The sequence below is a fragment of the Gopherus flavomarginatus genome, chromosome 4 (assembly GCF_025201925.1).
Source record: "Gopherus flavomarginatus isolate rGopFla2 chromosome 4, rGopFla2.mat.asm, whole genome shotgun sequence".
In the NCBI taxonomy this organism is placed as follows: Eukaryota; Metazoa; Chordata; order Testudines; family Testudinidae; genus Gopherus; species Gopherus flavomarginatus.
In genome coordinates, this window is record NC_066620.1 from 119,948,024 (window position 1) to 119,957,576 (window position 9,553).

The 9,553-nt window shown below is 47.4% G+C and overlaps 1 long non-coding RNA gene across 7 annotated transcripts; it reads left to right on the forward strand.

Moving 5' to 3' along the window:
• Nucleotides 1-4,558: 4,558 nt before the first annotated feature.
• Nucleotides 4,559-5,473, forward strand: LOC127049343 (uncharacterized). 7 transcript variants are annotated; one of them, XR_007773936.1, is made up of 4 exons: nucleotides 4,559-4,830; nucleotides 4,897-5,028; nucleotides 5,104-5,206; nucleotides 5,273-5,473. It is a non-coding gene; the product is annotated as an uncharacterized LOC127049343 (long non-coding RNA). The 7 variants fall into 7 exon arrangements; XR_007773937.1 differs by having other exon boundaries at nucleotides 5,310-5,473; XR_007773940.1 differs by having other exon boundaries at nucleotides 5,141-5,206; nucleotides 5,310-5,473.
• The last annotated feature ends 4,080 nt before the right edge of the window (nucleotides 5,474-9,553 follow it).

Sequence of the window (9,553 nt, forward strand, 5' to 3'; positions counted from 1 at the left end):
CCATTTCTAGTTTGTCTGCAGTTTTTGAATAAGGTACATACAATTTTTACAATAGTTAAAACAATAAAAAGCTACAAAGTATCTGGTAAAGCAGATACACATGGGTAATCTAAGAACTCAGCCAGTCTATTTTATCCTAAATAGGTTTTGGTCCCAGCAAGTTTGCACCTAAAGAATTAATATTACGGCTAGCCTGTGAACAATGGGTTATGATTAATTGCTAGTGCTCCTGTATCTATTCTTTGCAGTTTATCTTTTCAGAAAATGAAATGTTTTTTACAACCTAACATACCCCACCTCCCAATTACTCTCTTTATTCTTGTTATCTGTATACACGGACCTGTCATCTCCTTTGGACAGGAACTGTACCTCAACCTGCACCCCTAGGAGTCTCTCTATATGTAAGCTTTTTCCTCTTGGCACAGAAGCATCCAACAGAGCATGTTTCCTTCTCAGCTTAGAGCCTGATCCTTTTCTCACTGAAGTCAGTGTTAGATTTTCCATCCAGTTCAATAGAAGCTGGATTGGGCCTTAGTACCTCTCCAATTGCCTAGTAGCACAATTGGTCTTCTGCTTGCAGGAAACTCAAATGACATTGTAAGTCAAGAGTCCTCAATTTTGTAGAGACTTTTAGTGTTCTTAACCTCAGAGAGTCTGATAATCCTCAAATTTTGTTGGCTTTTTGCTCTGTTGCCTAGTAATGAAAACAGATGAATGAGTCCAGCAATGAGCCATCATCCTTTAGCACTTAAGGGAAAACAAACACACACACACACACACACACACACACACACACACACAGAGTTATGACTCAGCAGAGGCCACAATAGCATATGCAAAGATTTATCCTGGTCAAAGTAAAATGTACCTCATATCTTAAGTCTTTTTCCTTTTTGAAAATAAGCACGCTGCTACCTCAGTGAACCACATTTTGTCCAAGGCCTTGTATATTTGAAAAATTAAATGATTAAGCCAGGCATTTAATAATCATTCATCTATAGCTAACCCAGTCTTCTGTATTATGCAATACTATGAGGAACAGCTGGGGCCCACCAACCAGAAAGCACTTTTATGGTTTCTTTTAAGGGCCATTAAATCAATGTGATGAGAGCACAGCTGGAATTTATCTGATCCCACACAATATATGAAGGGAGCACTTGCAGACTCAGCACCAGCCCTCTTAGTTAAAGCTGCAGGTGGAGTAATGTTTTTACAACAAAGCTCACATAGAGCCCTGAAAAAAAAAATGCTCTGTACCTTTTCCCTCCCTCCATGGAGGATTGTACAGGAGTCTCAATTAAAGAACAACCCAGGCCATGGCTACACTGGCGCTTTACAGCGCTGCAATTTCTCGCTCAGGGGTGTGAAAAAAACACCCCCCCGAGCGCTGCAAGATACAGCACTGTAAAGCACCAGTATAAACAGTGCCGCAGCGCTGGGAGCTCCCAGCCCTGCAAGCTAAACCCCATCAGGATGTGGAGTACATGCAGCGCTGGGAGACCTCTCTCCCAGCGCTGGCGCCGCGACTACATTCGCACTTCAAAGCGCTGCCGCGGCAGCACTTTGAAGTTTCAAGTGTAGCCATACCCCCAGTGTCTCTAACATCTTGCTGAGGCTTTGGTTCAATAACCGACTCATAGGAAAGAGCACCACCTACTGGATCACCTATTCAAGAACTGGCCAGTCTGGCTCTTCTGTACCTAGCTCAGGAGAGCTGATGAAATCATGGCAAGAAGAGGAATCAAGGCCTTAACCTGAATCATTGAAGTCAGTGGGAGTGTCACGGAGTGTGGGGGAGTCAGGGCCTTGCACCTCGCTTCCTGCGATTCACCGGGACTCTCAGCCAGCCAATAAAACAGAAGGTTTATTAGACGACAGGAACACAGTCCCAAGCAGGGCTTGTAGGTACAACCAGGACCCTTCCGCCAGATCCCTCTGGGGGCAAGGAACTTAGACCTCAGACTTGGGGTTCCCTGCCTCTTCCCAGCCAGCCCAAGACTGAAAACCTCCCTCTAGCTGACTCACTTCCCTCCTCCTCTCCCTTAGTCCAGTTTCCCGGGCAAAGGTGTCGCCTGGCCCCACCCCCTTCCTGGCTCAGGTATCATCCCTCAAATAAGGTCATCCCCTGATATCCCATCCCCCATGCAGACAGTACCATAGAACTAGATGACATTCCCAGGTAAATCCGCCCTGCTCCCTACTGCATCACAGGGAGCTTTGCCACTGACTTCAATGAGCACAAGATCAAGTCCTTACTCCAGATCTTTTCAGTGTGTAATAGTACCGAAAATGAAAACCAGATTATTCTGCATGGAGGTCCATGCAGAGAGAAAGGCCCCCTGCTTTTGCAGAAGTGAGTTTGGGGGAAGGCAGCTACCTATACAGCACTCTTCCCTGCCCCCTCCCTGGAACCTGTAAAGAGCATTTGTGGGATCATGGATCTGGGTGAACTGAGATAGGAGGTAGAACAAGGATGAGGGAAGAGAAAACAAGTGGGCTGCACAGTACACATCTGCCCTATCAACCAGCAGGGAATCTGCTGAAAAAGGAAATTCTGCATCAGGCCATACTACTTTTTCCACATTGCACCCCAAGGCCTTAAATTAGAACTCCCTATTTAGGGGTAATTCCAGGGGCTGAGGCCTGTATGGAGAAGTTCCTTTAGACCCAGGGTGACAGGGGCGAGGAGAAAGTCACAGGGGTCTCAGGAGGCAGCATGGCTGAGGAGAACCACCATATGGATGGCCCTGACAAATAGTGACCACATCCCCCACTTCCCCCATTTAGAGAATTCTCAGTTACTGGTCTATGAGCCCTCCTGCCTGTTCCATTGAGGGCCAGGAATCCCCGTCTCCTCTGACAAAATGGTCAGTTAGAAACACCACAAGGGGACTGCTCTGTGATTTCCTCCCTCGCAATCCCCTCAACAGGTTTTTTTGACGGAAACAGTGATCCGGCCCTAAGTTTCTAAGGCCATTGAGCACAAATAATGCTACAAAAAACAACTTCCATTCCTAGAGAAGAAATTTCAGTAGGCACATTTTTCCAGAAAGACAGTACATTGTGCATGAGCCAGGGGCAGCACCTGTGTCCCATTGTAACCACACCCTGTATATATGGTAGTAAGACTATAGTTTGTTTCTAACTTTTCCCTCACAAATAAAAAAAAAAAACACCATTAAAACATTTAAGTAGTTTTTTCTTTGACTCTTGTCCTAAAGGCATCTGAAATCCAATGAATGGAATTTTCTTGTCACTAAATCAGAAATAGTTTTAGGTAGAACTTTTATGGAAAATGGTGATATTATGTCTAATTTGCAGGTCACACTTCATCCTCATGCCCTTAAGAGCTGAGATACTAAATTCTCTCCAGAGCTCTATATGTTTACACAACATCCAGCACAATGCTTCCATCTTCCTGATTCTGAATTGGTACTTAGGGTGCTACCTGACTAACACCAGCACTCTGAAAATTTGTTTATCAGTCCAAAATAAAAACAGATACAGGCCATGGCTATACTGGAGAGTTGCAGCGCTGGTGATGGGGTTACAGCGCTGCAACTCAGTCTGTGTCCACACTTGCAAAGCACAGCCAGCGCTGCAACTCCCTGGTTGCAGCGCTGGCTGTACACCTGGTCTGCCTTGGGTGTAGCGATTCCAGCGCTGGTGATGCAGCGCTGGTCATCAAGTGTGGACACCAACAGCACTTTTATTGGCCTCCAGGGTATTAGAAGATATCCCAGCATACCTTTTCAGCCACTCTGCTCATCGTTTCATACTCCACTGACCTGGGCTCAGGTGACCCCCCCTTTAAATGCCCCGGGAATTTTAAAAATCCCCTCCCTGTTTGCTCAGCCAGGTGTGGAGTGCAAACAATCAATCAATCAATCAGCGACCATGCCTCCACGCCCCAAACGAGCCCCAGCATGGAACAATTCCGAGCTGCAGGACCTCATCAGTGTTTGGGGTGAGGAAGCTGTGCAATCACAGCTGCGCTCCAGCCGGAGAAATTATGATACCGATGGGCAGATATCAAAGTCCTTGCTGCTAAGGGAAATGAACGGGACGCGTTGCAGTGCAGGGTAAAAGTAAAGGAGCTGCGCAGTGCCTATTGCAAAGCCCATGAGGGAAATCGCCGCTCAGGAGCTGGCCCCACGACCTGCCGTTTTTACAAGGAGCTGGATGCCATACTTGGGTGTGACCCCACTGCCAATCCTAGGAGCACGATGGAGAGTTCAGAGCAGGAAGAAGTGGGGGAGGGTGTAGAGGAAGCTGACAGTGAGGCTACTGGCGTGGAGGGAGACACCTCGGAGTCCCAGGAGGCATGCAGCCAGGAGCTCTTCTCAAGCCAGGAGGAAGGAAGCCAGTCTCAGCAGCTGGAACTTGTTGGTGAAGAAGAAGCAGAGGAGCATGTTCCCGGTAAGCAGATTTTATTTTTAGGATGGAAATGTTTTGGGAGAGGAGGGTGAGGGTTATGACTGCCTGCATGCATGCCTAAATGTGGAATAGCCCATTGATTTGGTCTATCATGTCTATGGAATTGGCCTCGGTAATCTCTTGAAAAGTTGCAGCCAGAGCGTGGGCAATATGCTTGCACAAGTTTATAGGGAGAGCCACCACGGTCCTTGTCCCGGTAAGGCTAACTCGTCCGCGCCACTGTGCCGCGAGGGGTGTGGGGACCATTGCTGCACGCAGGGAAGCTGCATAGGAACCAGGGCGGAATCCACATTGCTGTAGAAGACCCTCCCTCTCTTGCCAGGTAACACGCAGCAGTGATATATCTGGCAGTAGAAAATCCTGTTGAGAATGTAGGGATAGTGTTCAGTGCAGGTCTCTGCTCTCTGCTTTCCCCAGTGCAGTTCCCAAAGTACCTGCTCTCTTCTTTCCCTAGTTCAGGTCCCTGCTCTCCGCTTTCCCCAGTGCAGGTCCCCAGGTCCCTGCTCTCTGCTTTCCCCAGTGCAAGTCCCTGCTCTCTGCTTTCCCCAGTGCAGGTCCCCAGGTCCCTGCTCTCTGCTTTCCCTAGTGCAGGTCCCCAGGTCCCTGCTCTCTGCTTTCCCCAGTGCAGGTCCCCAGGTCCCTGCTTTCCCCAGTGCAGATCCCCAGGTCCCTGCTCTCTGCTTTCCCCAGTGCAGGTCCCCAGGTCCCTGCTCTCTGCTTTCCCCAGTGCAGGTCCCCAGGTCCCTGCTCTCTGCTTTCCCCAGTGCAGGTCCCTGGTCTCTGCTTTCCCCGGTGCAGGTCCCCAGGTCCCTCCTCTCTGCTTTCCCCAGTGCAGGTCCCTGCTCTCTGCTTTCCCCAGTGCAGGTCCCCAGGTCCCTGCTCTCTGCTTTCCCCAGTGCACAGAAACCCCAGTGAGCCCTCAGGCAGTTCCCCTTCCCAGGTGAAGTCGCGGCAGAAACACTCACCCCATTGCTCGCCATGCCTTCACTGCCGTGGCCTCTCTGTGCTATGTTAGGTATGTGGGAATGATGCTACAAAAAGTGTACAAACTCCTTCACTGTGTGATAATAAACAATGTAGCCTCTGTGTATTAAATGTTTTTATTTATGTTTTTTTAAGTGACCTTGAATAATCCAGCACTATCACCGCCTGCCCAACGGTTACAGAACATGAGGAAAAATCCTCGAAAATCAAAAGAAGATTTGATCAAAGCAGTTATGAATCAGTACTCCAGAGAGAGTAAGAAGATGCAGGAATGGAGAGAGAAAATGCATGAGTGGAGGCAAACACAAAGCAGGAGAAATGAATTGGCTACCAAGAAAAGCACGAAGCAGCTGATAAGCCTCCTGGCTCTCCAAACTGACTGTATGCAGTCTCTTGTAGCCATGCAGGCAGATCAGTACCGTGGTAACCCCCACCCCTCCCAAAGCTATCTCTCTTGTTCCCCAGTATTTGCACAAAACATCTTTCTCCAGCAGCCTGTTTCTTACCACCCCCAGCTGCCCCCAACACCTGTAGGATCACCTACCAGCCCTGATAACTACAACCCTTACCCTATGCTCTCAACCCCCATCACGATGCAGCATATTAATCCTGAAGTGCAACAGGCATTGAACAGCAATCCAAGCAGGACATATCCAAACCTCTGAATGTACAGTCCACCACCCTACCCCCCTGCCCTTTTATGTACTGTATTTTGAATAAATGATTTCATGGCTTGTAAAACATTTTTTATTATTGCAGAAAGTGATAAATACTGTACCCCAACCAGCCCTGATAACTGCAACCCTTACCCTATGCACTCAACCCCCATCACGATGCAGCATAGTAATCCTGAAGTGCAGCAGGCATTGAACAGCAATTCAAGCAGGACATATTCATACCTCTGAATGCACAGTCCACCACCCTACCCCCCTGCCCTTTTATGTACTGTATTTTGAATACTGGCTTATAAAACATTTTTTATTATTGAAGAAAGTGATAAATACTGTACCCCAAGGGAAAAACGGGCACAGCAAAGGCACCAAACATTACTTTTGGCTTTCAGCCTCAAATTGCTCCCTTAAGGCATCCCTAATCCTTGAAGCCCTTTGCTGGGCGTCTCTAGTAGCCCTGCTCTCTGGCTGTGCAAATTCAGCCTCTAGGCGTGGAACCTCGGAGGCCCATTCCTCACTGAATCTTTCGCCCTTCCCTTCACAAATATTATGGAGGGTACAGCACGCGGATATAACAGCGGAGATGCTGCTTTCCTTCAAATCTAGCTTCCCATAGAGACACCTCCAGCGCCCCTTTAAAGGGCCAAAAGCACACTCCACAGTCATTCTGCACCGGCTCAGCCTGTAGTTGAACCGGTCCTTGCTCCTGTCAAGCTTCCCTGTATACGGTTTCATGAGCCATGGGGTAAGCGGGGTCTCCAAGGATCACAGTGGGCATTTCGACGTCCCCTACTGTGATCTTGTGGTCTGGGAAAAAAGTCCCGGCCATCAGCTTCCCGAACAGGGCACTGTTCCGAAAGATGCGTGCATCATGCGCCTTTCCAGGCCATCCTGAGTAAATGTCAGTGAAACGCCCACGGTGATCCACAAGCGCTTGGAGAACCACAGAGAAATACCCCTTATGATTAATGTACTCTGATGCCAGGTGGAGTGGTGCCAGAATAGGAATATGTGTCCCATCTATTGCCCCTCCACAGTTAGGGAAACCCATTTGTGCAAAGCCATCCACAATGTCCTGCACGTTCCCCAGAGTCACAGTTCTTCTTAGCAGGGTGCGATTAATGGCTGTGCAAACTTGCATCAGCACCATTCCAACGGTCGACTTTCCCACTCCAAACTGGTTCGCCACCGATCAGTAGCTGTCTGGAGTTGCCAGCTTCCAGATTGCAATAGCCACCCGCTTCTCCACTGGCAGGGCAGCTCTCAATCTCGTGTCCCTGCGTCGCAGGGTAGGGGCGAGCTCAGCACACAGTCCCATGAAAGTGGCTTTTCTCATCCGAAAGTTCTGCAGCCACTGCTCGTCATCCCAGGCTTGCAGGACGATGTGATCCCACCACTCAGTGCTCGTTTCCCGAGCCCAAAGGTGGCGTTCCACGGTGCTGAGCACGTCTGTTACTGCCACAAGCAATTTAGTGTCTTGCGCGTCAGGCGAATCAATATCATCGTCTGACTCCTCACTGTCACTTTGGAGCTGAAGGAATAGCTCCACTGCCATGAGTGATGTGCTGGCAACATTCATCAGCAAGGTCCTCAGCAGCTCGGGCTCCATTTGTAACAGAAATAGTGCTGCAGACTCACAATGCCACCAAACTGCTTGGAATGTGTAGCAAAGCACCACGAGGCGTTGGAACAGGAAGCGGAAAGACCCGCACCCTTCCATCCCCTTCCCACAAGCCACAGCGCCAAAATGGGACGAGGTGCTCTGTGGGATAGCTGCCCACAATGCACCACTCCCAACAGCGCTGCAAATGCTGCAAATGTGGCCACACTGCAGTGCTGGTAGCTGTCAGTGTGGCCACACTGCAGCGCTGGCCCTACACAGCTGTGCGACCACGGCTGTAACTCCCAGGGCTGCATAAATGTAAGTGTAGCCATACCCACAGTATATTGAGTGTTAACTAGAGGGGTCCATATGACGTGACATGAACAATCATCAGCAGCTGATGATATCCCATCCTGGACATACTGCTTTTCAGTGGTACTTCAGATAAGACTGCACCAGCTGCTGATAGTTAAAGTGACTGACCTGCAATTCAAACAGGCTTTGAAGACTTGAAGCTCAGAAACTGTGTTTTGAACTGACTAATCAAAAATATCCAGTGGTTATGCTCAATATTTCTTTAACCATGGTAAATCTCAATTTTAAAAAGGTTGTTTTATTTAATGCAGAATGGGTAGAATCTATCCCAGGAAAATTTAAAAGAATTGAACAAGTTTTTTAAATTAGTGCTATTAAATTTTTAACATTTGTAGGCCACCCCTCATTGTGGTATGTTGATGAAATAGCTGAAGCAGAAGTTCATCTATGGTTTACCATTTTGTTTTTGGCTGTGGGAGTCTGAGAGGAGTTTCAAAACATGAGCTATGCAGAGTACGGAAAGACTCAATTTATAAAGGCATAGAAAGACTAGTCTGAGGTATACAAAAGAGGGGGGCAAGAAATTCTATCTTCTCAAGTGTTGCTATCCTGGGCATGGAGGAGGGAAGATCAGTTTTCTTTAAAAACAAAAGAAAAAATTTAACTCATCTAGAGAAGAGAAGGTTTAGAGATGGAGCATTGTTAAGATATAGATATGCAGGCCTGTCTGCAAAGGCCTATACTTTAAGAATTTAGGTGTATTTTTATTACTAAGCTAGTTATAGAGGTATAAAAGAAAGAATTAAAAACACTGTCTGTCTGTGTAATGGCCTTTTCTTACTGTGACAGTCTGAGGCCCTGTTTAGTCATATTGAAATAAGGCAATCTGGGGCTGTTAGGAAGGTGATTTGATCTATCACCTCCAGAGAAAGGGAAGAGCCTAGAAGATGTAAAAGGAAACTTAGTTTGATAGCATCCTGTCTGATAAGAACTCACTTATCAGTAGTCACAGCTGGAAAACCCTTACATCTGTATAGATGTAGTTGTGAAATCCTCACTTCTGTATTGTTTTGTATGTTTATTTGCATGGTCTCTGTCTGGTTCTGTGATTGTTTCTGTCTGCTGTATAATTAATTTTGTTGGGTGTAAACCAATGAAGGCGGTGGGGTATAATTGGTTAAATAACCATGTTACAATATGTTAGGATTGGTTAGTTAAATTTTAGTAAAATGATTGGTTAAGGTATAGCTAAGCAGAACTCAACTTTTACTATATAGTCTGCAGTCAACCAGGAAGTGGTAGGGGGGGAATGAGAACAGGGATTGGGGATGGGGAAATTGGGATCATGTTTTGCTAAAGAGGGAAATGGGAACAGGGGATGGGAACAGAAACAGGGACACAGGCAAGGCTCTGTGGTGTCAGAGCTGGGAAGGGGGACACTAACGAAGGAAACTGAAATCGTGCTTGCTGGAAGTTCACCCCAATAAACTTCAAATTGTTTGCGCTTTTGGCCTTTGGGTATTGTTGCTCTCTGTTCATGCGA